The sequence below is a fragment of the Protopterus annectens genome, chromosome 5.part1, assembly GCF_019279795.1.
Source record: "Protopterus annectens isolate FY-2018-M chromosome 5.part1, PAN1.0, whole genome shotgun sequence".
Taxonomy (NCBI): domain Eukaryota; kingdom Metazoa; phylum Chordata; order Ceratodontiformes; family Protopteridae; genus Protopterus; species Protopterus annectens.
In genome coordinates, this window is record NC_056736.1 from 355,029,600 (window position 1) to 355,043,684 (window position 14,085).

Consider the following 14,085-nt stretch of genomic DNA (forward strand, 5'->3'; position numbering starts at 1 on the left):
GTTGGGATTATATATCAGGTCAGTTTGGACCCCCGGGGGGAAGATTGGAAAAATGCACTTAATAATAAAGAAGTACTATCGCAACTTAGGACTGCTGCTATGTTTCCCCCTGGGCTAAATGACTATGTATCTATTGCACCAGTACTAAAGAATAGGGCAACTAAATTATAGGTATAATTACACAACAGCATTTTTAAAAAAAAATTTTTTTTACTGCTCACCATAAAATAACTAAGTTATTTATTTCTATGATGGATTTACAATGGATGCTGGCAGAGTGTTATTTTATTTTATTTTATCTTATGGTATTTCAATGGTTGGTAAATGACTAATGTGAATGTACTCAATGGATTTTTAAATTTTATTAATTAGTCAAACGTGCTAATTTGCTGATTGACGTAATTTGTGGTAGTGAGATAGGGTATTTAAACAAGATATTATAAATATGTTTTTGTACTATGATGAAGTCCCTGGATTGGTAGGATGAAAGTGCTCAACACTGCTTTTTATTAAAGGATTTGATTTCTCAGACCATTGGAACCCTCTTTTTCAGTGCGTTTGTGACTGGTGTTAATGGTTTTCGCTTTACGTGCTGTACCACATGTTGTACTCTATAAGTTCTGGTTCTATCATTACTCATTTTAGCATCATGTCATAGAACAGACACAAAACAAGATCATATTGAGAAGTAATGACATCATGCTTCATCTAGGATACCTGGTGGCATAAGTATTAAAAAAGGCATAACATTTAAGGGAAATGCAAAACTATATAGAATTATTCTATGTACACAACGCTTGTCACTATCTTGTTTCTTTCAAATATATATATTGTGTGTGTGTGTGTGTGTGTGTGTGTGTGTGTGTGTGTGTGTGTGTGTGTGTGTGTGTGTGTGTGTATTTGTGCGTGTGTTTGTCTGGCAAAAGTGGCAAAATCTTTTCTTTGAAATTATTTACTAAAAATCACTGTGAGAATGATATGAACCTCTTAAACCAAAGCTGGTGTTGTCATTCCATTCATGCTTTTTTGTAATTATCAGTTGTATTTTGGCACAGCATCTCCAGTTTTGTGGAATTATATGAACTAGACTGCCAGAAGAGTAATTATTAACCTTAAGTTTGTCCCTATGATAACTTGCATGATCCTATAAAACAGACAGTTATATTTTGCGTTTTCATTTTCCATAAAATGATCCACACTTTTCAACTTTCTTAACATGCCCTACACCATCCTGACTACAAGTATCTGATATTATTAAAATCTACAGTGGAAATGTACATGCAGATATTCAGTTTGTACAACACAGAATTTCACAGCACTCAGTCACCACTGTATTGAAAGCAAAGCTGCACCTTCTACTGTTTGGGTTGTGTTAACATTTGGAATGCAGAATATCCCAAGAAATTTGTGTGAAGGAAATGCAGTGGTGTGACCAGAGTAGTGAAACATTCATTTGATGCATTCTGTTTCCTGTTCTTAATAATTAATGTCATAACTCTGTCATATTTAGTTTGTTCCACGATGAGCTGTTTATCTGCACAAGCAATTAGCTGTGCTGATGTAATTACTTTTTCACTATGATCTGTGCCAAATGTCTTGCAAAAAGTAACTTTAGTCTTAATGTGATTTCCTGGTCAACTATCGGTTAACCAAATATTAACACAGTATAACAGGCTTGTACAAACCAACAATTTCTCGTAGCACACTTTGATCATATGCTCCGTGTTATTTTTTTCTTTTTGCTTTTATTCTGTTTTATTTGATTTTGATCCTGCAGGATGTGTTTATGCTTGATCATACGGAGTCACTTATGCTTAATGGGTGCAAAGTCCATTGCTCACACTGTATTATTTGTTATATCTGGATCATGCCATATTCCTCTCAAGGAGGTTTGATGGCCATGCATTAAGGGACAGCTTAGTATGTACAGAATATAAGAACAACAGGGACTGCACGTGGTAAGATTTAAACTAAAGATGTTGTAAGTGTTAGGTTCTCCAGAGAAAGATGATCACATTTGAATGACTTTACTTGTAGCTCTGTGGTGCTTTAAGTATACTTTGGCACCATTCAGTAATAGGAAAGAATTAGCACCTGTGTCAATTAATGGCTCTGATGTTATTCTTTTTGGCATAGAGTCAGAGAATAACAGGATCATCTGAGAAGGGACGATGCTATACCTCAGCTATGATTCCTGTTGTTTCACTGTAAATGAACTAATATGACTGAAATTTTGAGTAAGTTTAGTACATTTATAATTATTAATATTAAGGAGTAGTTCTTCCATTCCTCTCTACACAAAAATAATCTTTCTATTGCGCAAGATTATGCAGTATAATGAGCAGATGACATCACAGCACTATAAGTGTTGGGAAGTTCGCATAATGGGTAAGGTCTTTACCTTACAGGCACAAGGTGCAGGGTTTGATCCTTGTATAGGATAATTGGTTAGACATAAAATGGCTCCGAGGTGTGGTTAGCCTAGAAGAAGCCATATAGCCAAATCACTTGTTTAATGCTTACAAAAACCTTATTATGTAGCTCAGAAGGTTTGATACCCCATCTTATGGGGTCACCTAATCCTTTAGATGTTTTGACTAATGAAATTTACACCTAAAGAACTAGATTGCTCAGGGTTTTTCAGATTTGCTATCTGAAATCTCAGACTCGCAGAGTATGAAATTTATCCTGGTTAACAAAATCAACCTTTTGGATTTTCCAGACATTCTGTATTACAAAGAAAAATAGAACAATTTTAACATTGCACCATAGCAAGTAAAAGTCATACCCATCCTGTGCTCATCTGTAGAGCAAATCAGGTGATTTGTCATAAACAAGATGGCAGACAGAACTAAACAGGAGCCATCATTTTGTTGGATTTTACTCTGATGCATGCCTCTGAGCCAAACACTGTACAGCTCTTAATGGCTACTTGTAGGGCAGCATGACTAGAAGCTTTTGATCTGTTGTGGTCAAAGTGTGATTCATAAACTGGATCCATTGTGGTCCTGGATGGGTAGGTCTACACCCTGACAAGACAGAACTGTCTGATACTCTCAAAAGATGGAAACATTCTGCTATGAAAAAGAGGTGTCAGTTTCTGATACGTGTAATTGCTTTGCATTGGTGTCTTTTTTTTTCATTTTGAAGACCAATTCGCAGTGCAGAATTTACCATTTAGCAGTACAGGGTTTAACTCACTGTTTTAATATTATAACTTTTGCTGATTCACAGATCTGCAGTACAACATTACTCATTTTGATGTACTAAGAGTGCATTATAGACCTATTGCCCTGTGTGCCATGTGTTTGTGTACATGTGCACATGTATCTATGCACACACATGCACACAAGTACGCATATGTGTTTGTATGTGCATGTGTGCGTTTAGCAAAATATCTCCTCTTTGAAATTATTACCTAACTATCACTGTGATGTGTATGTCTGCATGTCTAAGTATTTCCTTGCACCATGTTGTTGCAGGTTGAAATTAGAGTGGTGGTGGAGAAGTTTAAACAATATAAAACATAGTTTGGTATAATTTGGTTCATAAAATATGTGTCACAAATTTTTCTGATAACAATCCCGCCATTTGAATTTTGTCTACTCTCAGATTGTATATTTAATTGGGGAGTGACAATATGAAGGTGTTCCATCAGCTCTGATTTTTTTTTCGGCCAAACAGAGTTTGGTAAAACAAATGTACTAACTCTTTTTTCACCAAACTTTATTTCATTCATCAGTGTAGCACCTGCACAACAGCCTATCACACCATGTTGCTGAGATGTAAGAAACCTAACTATATAAATGCTTCGGTACAGAATGCTAGAACGTATATCATCTTGTGTTCATGCATGCCATATGAAATGTTTTATTGCTACCTGACTTTATGGACATGTATTCATTTAAACTTTTTCTAGTCGATAGAACCATATGGCTCTTTTGCCTTTTAATTCTGATATGCAGAAATTCTAAGTATACTAAATCGATAAATATGAACAGGATATTTGGAAAGCTGTCAATTTCCCTTATACAAATTTCTTGGGATATTCTGCATTCCAAATGTTACACAACCCAAAGAGTAGAACGTGCAGCTTTACTTTCAATACAGTGGTGACTGAGTGCTGTGAAATTCTGTGTTGTACAAACCGAATAACCTGGATTTAAGTTACAGCTGTAGGTTTTAATAATAGCAGATACTTGTAGTCAGGATGGTGCAGGGCATGTTAAAAAAAATTAAACGTCTGGATAATTCTATGGAAAATCAAGGCACAAAATATGACTGTGTATTTTTCAGGATCATGTAAATTATCATATGAAAAAAACCTAGGTTAGCAATTATTCTTCTGAAAGTCTAGTTCATATCATTTTCATAGCTGCAGAAGGTCTTTCCCTCACTGACATCAAACTTATGTAACCTTTGGTAAATGGTGGGTGAAGTGGGATGGGGCTTAAGGAAGGCAGAAAAATAATTGGAAATGTATAGAAAACATTCCAACATTAGTAAAAATTGCAGAGCATGGGATTAGAACTGTTTCCCCATTCCTTCAGTAAGCTCTATATTTACTGAAGTAAGTTAGCATGAAGCTATTGTGATATTTGCTTAGAATGTCCAGTTTCACACAAGAATAAAATGCATGTATCTCAGTGATGCTCATATAGAGCAATTATGGAATTTTCTTAGATGACAAATGGATTTTTATACAATGATTTATACACAGGCACCTATGTTTCTCCTGGGGTTGGCTTAATAGTTAAGGTGCTTACCTAACGGTTGCAAGGTGCAGGGTTTCATTTTCACTTTTGGTTATCATCTGGTTATTTACTTTGTGTGTAATAATCTGTAGACTGATGCTCTACTCTTTACCTATAAACTAGATGCTAAATATATGCAGCGATCAAACAATGAGGAATACATTTTCACTGCCTAAAATTAAAATAGTTTGACATATTCTAAATGAGATTTGTTTAATGGTCTTTGTTAGTAAATGAAGCATATCAATACTCCATGCAATAAAAATGTAATACTAGGCATTTGAACAATAATCACATATTCTGCAATATACATTCCTCTCAACTGTCCAGATTTTCACAGAATGCCAAATTTTTGCCTCATATTTTCAGACTGTTCCTCATACAATTTCTGGTTTTATGGCAAATCACTGAGGATTGAAGTCATTAAACAATGGCATATATGTGAGTTTCAGAATTGATATCCCTCAGAAAATGTATGTCAACATAACTGCTATTCTAGCAACTTAGTTTATAAAAGCAATATTTAAAATCTGTCCTTAGTTTTGGGCCTTTGTCCCCCCATTATTTTAGGCTTTGTCCAGATTTTTTCATCTAAGAGGTTGAGAGGTACAAATATAATGAGAAAAGGAATGACATACTGGAACACTCTGAAATCATTTAAGGACATAAACCTTCATGGCTTGAAGAAGTCCTACGATGATTTAAGATCTTATAGCATTGCATCTCCATCAAGTTTCAGTTTTCTCCATTAAGAGTGCAACAGATTTTTGCAATGATAGATTATAGAAAGAGAAAATTGAATTAACTCTTTCTATGTTGTATTATGAAATCAAACAATTTAGGTCCAGTATCTTAAAAGCTGACAAGCATGAGAAGAGATCAGAAGCACAGTTGCACTTTGACTAGAAAACATAATTTTGCACATGATGTTTGATTGAATAGAATCCAAGAAAGATCAATGAAACCTCCTATGGCTGGATGTGTTATATGTGTATCTAAAGAAACATTCTAGATTTTGCTGGGAAAGTAATGAGATACAAAGAATTTGTGGGATTTGACTTCAAAAGTAAATGGTTTGGCATAAAGAATATTAAAGATTATCAAACAGATGCTTATAATCTGCAATAGAAATTTAGTACAAAGGATATTGTGGGGGCTACAACAAGTAGAGCTGAGGGAAGAAGCAATTTAAAAATGTATTGACAGGAATTTAGGTGTTTCAGCTATATGGCAGTTCTGACTGCCCATGACCCTTAGTGGTTATGGACATCAGCTGGATATGACAACCCTGTGTTTCTAAAGGTTAGCCCAACAGTGATAAAGTCATAAGGCTGAAACATGCATGCCCACAGCTAGTGGGGTTTGACTTTATTGGCCTGAATTTTTCCATTAACAGACTTAAAAAGAAGAAAAGTCATGGGCATTCAGAACTGCTGAAACATCTGATGTTCTTAAGGGGCTATTTGCATATATCCCAGTATCCTCTTTTGCAAGAGGTTTCAAGGAACCAATCAGTGAAAACTTTAGCTTGGCTAGGATTTTCTTTTGAATTCTAGAGGTATACAAAGAAGTATTGTAGCTTTCTTTGCCTTTCTCACCATTGTATGAAATGATGAATGCAGTGTCTGGATGTCCAACATTGTGAGATAATTTATTGCAAACAAATGTGGGATGCCAGAATATGATGCAGTGTGTTCCCAGACATTCCTCTGAGAACAGTCGGGGAAAAATGCTCAAGGCTGATGTCTTCTAAGAAGCGTTCTGCATTTATGCAGTAAAATATTACAGCTAGTGCCAAGAAGAATGCAGGAATACATCATGATCTCTGTCATACAATAGCAATGGATTTTTTATGTCATATGCACATAACTTTCATACTACACAGACTCTGTGCTGTACATAACTGAGACTGTGTCATGATAAATAAGTGTATTTGTGTAATAGTTTATTAGTCGCTTGACTTTCTGCTTTTGTTGTGTGGACTACACTGCTTGTGTATCCCTGCATTGCACTGGATTGTTTATTTTACATTGTTAACCATGTAAGACCTAAGTGGTAATGGGTTCTTTCATGTACAATTGTCGAATGCTTCTCTGTTTGAGTGACTTGCTTAGAGTCCGCTTACTATATAGGAAGAGACTTACAGATTCAAACTCTATACTACAGGATGTTGGTTGTTAACAGCTCATAACCTTAAATTTCTGTTCTTGTTGCCAGTTAAGTATCTTTGACAACTGCCATTCAGGACAACTGCTTTTGTAGCCCAGTGGATATACTCTGCATAGAATGGGTGCATAATATGTAATTATAGTTTTATAATGACACAGATAGTTTCTAATACACAAATGATCAATTAATACGTTAATACAATTTCTGAGAACAACTAACTGCTAAATAAATATAATTAACAAATAATAAATCATAATCAGCTCTTGTTTACTGACACCAGTGGGTCCCTTTGTTTTGCTAATCCTTGCAAGCGTAGCTGCCTTTACTTACATGTGTATACTAAAACCAGGTCCAAGACAATTTAACAAAAACACACTGGTCCTACGCAATTTTGAATGACAAAATGTTTCAAAACTATATTAAAACAGAGCAATTTTGAAGAAACAATGCCGTCCCCTCAACATTACCCATATAGGGGGGGGGGTGCTCTCATACTTTTGCTACTTTTATTAGCAGCCCCAGGGTCATTGAAATACTAAGCACCCTTGAAGTCGGCATATTTAGAGGATTGGTTGAAAATGCTGTTTTGCAGAGCTGGCTGTTAAGCAATTGTTCAGCTCCTGCCAAAACATCATGAATCTGGCATAATCTGAGAAGTATGCTATATTTTATGGAAAGAGTACTTAAACTGTATTGACATTAAGAATTTAAACTTGACTGAAACATGGTTTGATAATGACACTGATATATACTGACACTCTTTATTGCACAGAAGTACCATAGAAGAATTTACCATTTAAAATACCCCCACATACATCCAGGAAGAAAGAGGTAATTGTCTCTCTCTACTCTTCCCTCATTAGGCCCGTCATCGAGTACAATGCCCCATTTGGCATTTACCTCACTAGACACCTGTAGCAACTTGAGAGGCCACAAAAGTACCTCACAAAGAGGATCATAGGCCTTAAGCATTTGTCCTATATGGACAGACTCAAAAAATTCCAACTATTCTCTGTCTCATATCGCCTACTTAGAGGCGATCTCTGCTTGACTTATAAAGCCATGTCTGACCCAGCTCTGTTAGAAATGCTACATCTAAAGAAATCTCAGTCCTTCCGCATTACATGCTCCAGAGACCTCAGCCTCATTACCACAATCAACAGAACATGCTGGAGGGACAGGTTCATAACCCAGAGACTGCCCATGCTATGGAATAGACTTCCTATACATGTCAAGCAGAGCACCTCACTGGCCCTGTTCAAGAGAAATCTTGATGAGTGGATGGGAAATAGAAAATTCACCTCGGGATCCCTCCAGTGGCTCTATTCGACAGAGGCACTGGGAATTAAGGTTGGGTGGCATGATGCCAGGGTAATCCTATGGGCAAGGCTTGTAAAGGCTCCAGGGCCATTAGCCTAGTACACACCTATGAAGCTAAGAGCCTATAAATAATTCCAGTTATATGATTATGTTGTGTCATTTTTAAATTATGTTAAGGTAAATAATAACAGGTGACAGTTTGCGGGGCTGCAAGGCAGCTGAATTAAATGAAGACAAATGTGGTCAATTCGTGTCCCTACAGATTTATTTGACTCACACAATGCAAGTCAATTTGCTTTCCACAAACCAAATTGCAATTTTGTAGTAAACTTTTGGTGGATTGTAATTTTCCAGTATCATTTATTAGTTTAGTATTTACCTGTTACCCACAGTATACCACAAGTAAAGACATGCAATAACTCTGAAAGTGAATGTGACTGCCTGTGCTGTTATCGACATGATGCCAAAGTTAGTGCCAGTGATACCCACGCTATGTATAATGCCAACATTGGTGGTAGGGCTGCCCATGATAAGCCCACCACCAACATTAATGTGGTTTGCCTTTTTATGATAGTACAGGTTCACAACCTAAGTTACATGTGTTGCCAACTTAAGAGAGTTGAGCACTGTTTATAATTTGCTAAATGTGTCCATCATAAATGCATTACCTTTAATTGGCAAGGTTGCCTATGGTGACTGTACCACAAGCTTTACTTAAGCTAAATCAAATTATCCTACTATTAATTTATGCTTCATCAATATTTCTAAGTTCTGAAGCATCAATCAAAACCTTAAAAAATAATATTTTTGTAGAGGGGACAAACTTTTCTGCACCTTATGTGGTGGGCTTTGTCCAACACATCCTCCTTACTTATAGATACCAACTCCATGATAACATAACTTAAGTGAAAAAAAACACTGTGGTGCACTGCTGTCTGACAGAATTCAAAGCAATCTGCTTTCAACAAACTGTGATTAAAAGATTTCAACAAAAAGCTTCTTACACAAATCAAAACAATCTGGGCATAAGATAACCATACCAACCAACCAACCTTGTACAACTGAATTACAATTATTGGTGTCCCATGGCACATTTTCTAGCTTTAGGCTGCAGACTGCCAAAGAACGTGTTCTATCAACAATACTAGGCAGATGGGCTACCTGTCATAAATGCTCTACCTTATCTTGTACAGAATGTAACCTATGTACAAATACAGAACAGAAAAAAAAGCTTTGAATGATGATATATTTGAAACAGTCAGTAACATGCAGTTTAGACATACAGACAAGGGTAATTAATGTGCTGCAATATAATGATGCCAGCCCTTACCGGCTGTGTGCCACATGATCGTTCTACTGTAATGCACGCATGTCCTGTAATGCGATACTACATAGACATAGCATTACTGGATACCAAGTGAATATTGCATCCAATAGTGTGCCTCCACTACCACTCTAAAAGAAAATAAGTTATCCAGGCAAGGTAATGATGATTTATGATCGTTACATTATTGTCAGACATGAACTGTGCAACTTATAAATAGTAGGTACCTCTACTGAGATAGTAATGTCATATGAGGAAATATGTTTGCGGCAATTGCCTGATAACTACTGTTGACTGCACATCAGTAGGCACTCAAAGGCAGCACTGTTGTACAGGGAACTATCACCAAGTGGGAACATACATTTCATATACATTTTAAATAGGCAATGCATTTACTTACTGATGGTTACATAGTATGAACAGCTAGACTATGAGAACAAAAAGCCCATGAAAATAGCATTGGTTCTACAGTTCTCATGAGCACCCAGTCCATACTGACATGAGAGGCCCATTTGGACAATGTTGCAATTATGTTTAACTTGGGCAGTCCAAACATCTTAACATCAATGTCCCATCTATATGATGCTGTCAGCAAACAGACAGAGCATGCATACTTTGTACGTGTTGGTTCTGTACAATCACTGTACTGCTGTATAAACAGTTTTCTGTTCTGCCTTTCTCTTAATAAGATTTTCAGAAAAATAAGTCTGTTATGAGCATCCCTGGCTCTTATACATCAATTCCATTTCATGGTACATTTGCTGTTTCCTGAATCATGCCCATTACATTTAAATATGGCAGGTTAAATATTAATTTTCAAAGTTTTTCTTCGTGTTATTTAGCTGTGATTTCACTGTAATCTAATTTGAGGATACATGGATTGGAAGCTTTGATATTGGTAGTAGTACATTTAGATTAAAATAAAACAGCCATTAGTTTGTAAAAATTCTAATAGTCTGCCTCTTTAATAGAATTCTTTCTTTAGCACTGTAACATATGTTAGTTTCAGCAAAATGCTTTTTTGCTTAAAAGGCAGCATATTAGAGCACATTAGAGTCTTTATAAACTAAAGCAGAAATATTATGGTTGTTCTTAGCTTAATCCAATACTGACTGTAGCTTAATGCTTGGTTGAGTTTTATGTAAGTTCATAATTCTGCATAAACATGCTTTTTATTCCCTGGCAACAATTTTATTGTACATTCAAAATCCCAATCCTTTGACACTTTCTGCCAGGTTTGCTTATTCCTTTATTTAGTTTGCTGGTTTCATTATGTCTGAATTTTTCTTCAACAGAAGCATAAGCAATTGTTTAAATGTAAACCAAGATTCAACTTTTGTTATAGATAAACTCTTAAAATGACATCTGGAAATGATCTGGCACATTTGGTTCTGTCATCATACTGGTCAGAGTAGTATTGCAGAAGACATGCTCATTATCTAGATAAGACCTCCCAAACTCATAACGATCAGTTACTTTACTGCTCAATGCTGCTATTACTAAAAGTCCAAGTATATATGGCAATAGTAAACAGTAATTCAAAGCTGGAAGCTGTTTCCATTTAGGCACTACACAGAAACCTCATCCATTTGTGTACATACGATTTTCTAGTAGCAGGTTTTATGGCCTCCTTTAACAGCTACTGCACATCTCCAAGAAACAAGTGCCTAAATGGAGTAAAGACTGAATCATCCAGGCTGTTAGCTGAAGTTGCTCCAAATTGGGGTGAATCAATCACCCCTGAGGCTGAGTAAGCAAATCCAGAGTGTGAGGAAGTCTGGGGTAATTGCCCTTGGCCAATACCATTAGAAGGGAGAACCAAGTTTGCCTTTGTCATTATTGGGTCACCACAATTATTTCTGGCAATTCTTTCTGAACTTTCAGAAGTACCTTGTAAATCAGTGGAAAAGGTGAACATGCATACAGGAACATTTCTGTACAAGGGAACAAGGTATTCCCCACATCAGGACTAGATCCTGTAACACTACTGACTTGAGCAGCCACAGGTGCGCCTGCTTTGTCTGTTTGCCACAAGGTTTTGTTCTCATGGGATGCATGATGCCTGATGAGTCAAAGAATACTGTAAAACTAGCTTCCAGGCCATTATTATCAACCAGCAAAGAGGATGTGACCTTGTATCCCCCTTGTTTGTTGAGGTAGCACATCATTGTGGTGTTGCCTATAACAACCAGCTGGGGACCCATAGTCCATAGGAGGTGAAGGGCTTTCAAGGCGTGGATCATTGCCAACATTTCTTTGATATTGATGTGCTTCTGTGCATCCTTGGGTCCCCAGGTGGCCTGCACTTCAACTCCTATTGACAGAGCTCCCCAAGTGAAGTCAGAAGAATCTGTCTTGACAGATTGTGATAGAAGAGAATGGAAAAATGGAATCCTGGATTGATACTCAACTGTGCTCTCTGCCACTGTAACTATCATATAATGAAGGGCAATACTGGTAACTGAGATTTCAGGAAATGTAGATGCTGGGTCAAACAATTCTGAACATAGGATTACATTTTCCTCAGGTGCAGATGGACCCAGTGATATCATGAGAATCATGGATGCCACAATTCCTAGAATATTTAGGAATTATTTTTCTGAGGTGAATTTCCTTCTGGAGAGTTTCTGCAACAAATATAAGACCAAACCTTGTCTTTGGGAAAAAGGCCATTCAAATATGATTAAGAACTCCAGGAAGAGGAGTCTTTGCAGGGGTGTCAGGTACAACTTCCAAAAATCCAACTTGAACCCTAGATGGGAGAGTAAGGTTTTGACCTTGTCTTGTAATTCCAGACACCTGGGTGCAGACTCTGCACAGATCAGCAAGTCATCCATGTAAGGAAAGATGCAAATATCAAGAGTCTGACAGTGGGCCTCTACCAGAGCAAGGCATTTGGAAAACACTCAAGGTGCAGTGGATAGCTCAAAGTCAATGCAGAGAACTGATAGTAAGAACCAGACACAACAAATCTCAGATATTTCCTAAAGCAATGAGCAATGGGGATATGGTGATATGCATCCTTCAAGAACAGGGTTACCATGGGATCTGGCAAAAGACAAGTAATTTCTGAAGGGTGAGCATTTTGAGCTTGGAAACTGTGACAAAGGTATTTAGGAAGGATAGGTCCAACACTAGTCTCCATGTTTTTTTTTTTTTTTTTGAAACAAGCAAAATTTTGGAATAGAAACATTTCCAGTTCTATGATCCATGAGTATAGGTGGGAATAATAATGCCTGGTCTGGAGAGGCACATCCCTTGAACTGAGGTGGATGTTCCTTCCACTACTAACTGTAACCTCTGCCAACAATGTTAAATACCCATTTGTTGGAAACTACTAATGACCAAGACACCTTGCTGAAAGCTAACTTTTGAGATGGGATTCCCAGAGGGGGCTTGGGAAAGATGGGTGCTGCATCTCGGCATATCATAGGCTGGATGTGTGGTTATCCTTTTTGGAGAAGGAACCTCTCTTGTTAGGTTTGGCAAAGTTCTCATCCTGACATTTTCTTAGGGTGCCTTGGCTTTTGTTCTGTCTGTTGGGCCAACAAGAATTGTCTTGCTTATTGGAGAAAAGCTTGGGAATATGAAAAATTTTAGACATCTCTTGCATCAGGATACCTCTGTCTTCACAGTGGTTAAGGATCTTATTAGTTGTTGTAACAAACACAGTCAGAATCAAGTCACCATTTGGGAAAAAGAAAACATCTATTTGATTTACTGCACCTGTCCTCAGAGGAAGCTGACTGATCAGACTCTGTTACTTCAGAAATGCCAGATTCTGAATCCCTTTCAAAAATCAGGATCCCTGGATTGTTGAACAGGGATGTGAGCCCCGGTGTTACTCATGACCTTGGTTTGTACCAAGTAATCAACTGTCTGAACAATGTGTCTAGCCATAGCCCTCACCTGAGATGGAAACTCAGACAGAGGTTGGTGTCCTGTGATGTGGTGGGTCTTCTGTTTCTTTTTTACATGTATTACACTAGTGGAAGAAGGCAGGGGGCATATCAAAATTGGTAACAGATTCTGAACCCCTTGTTTTCCCTGCACCAAAATAATCTGGTTCTCTGATACCTGACGAGGCACTGGTATGGCCCATTGCTGCTTCGACTTGGTGGTTGTATAGTGAGTTTGAGAATGGCCAGTGATTCTTTTACAGTATTACCCCACATGTTTAGGGAAACTGATATGGATTCTTCCCTAATGTCAATCGAACATTTCTTGGTTCAATTGGGAGATGCTGCAGGCTCTTCCACATTAACAGACAGTCGTGAATATGAGCAATCCATCCATTTTGATGTAGTTCCAGGTGTTTTTAACAAGTGAGAGGAAGAGAAAAGAAAAAGTTCTACCAACCTGTTTTTGCCATAGGAAAGAACCTTGAGTTCTCTGCTGTCCCGGAGATACAAGTGCTTTTCGATCAAGCAGAGAAGTTAATTTTTAAAGAGATATCTGTCTTCCTAAATATGCAAAGCCTGGAAAGATATTTGGAGCTTAATGTTACACTGAGGGGTT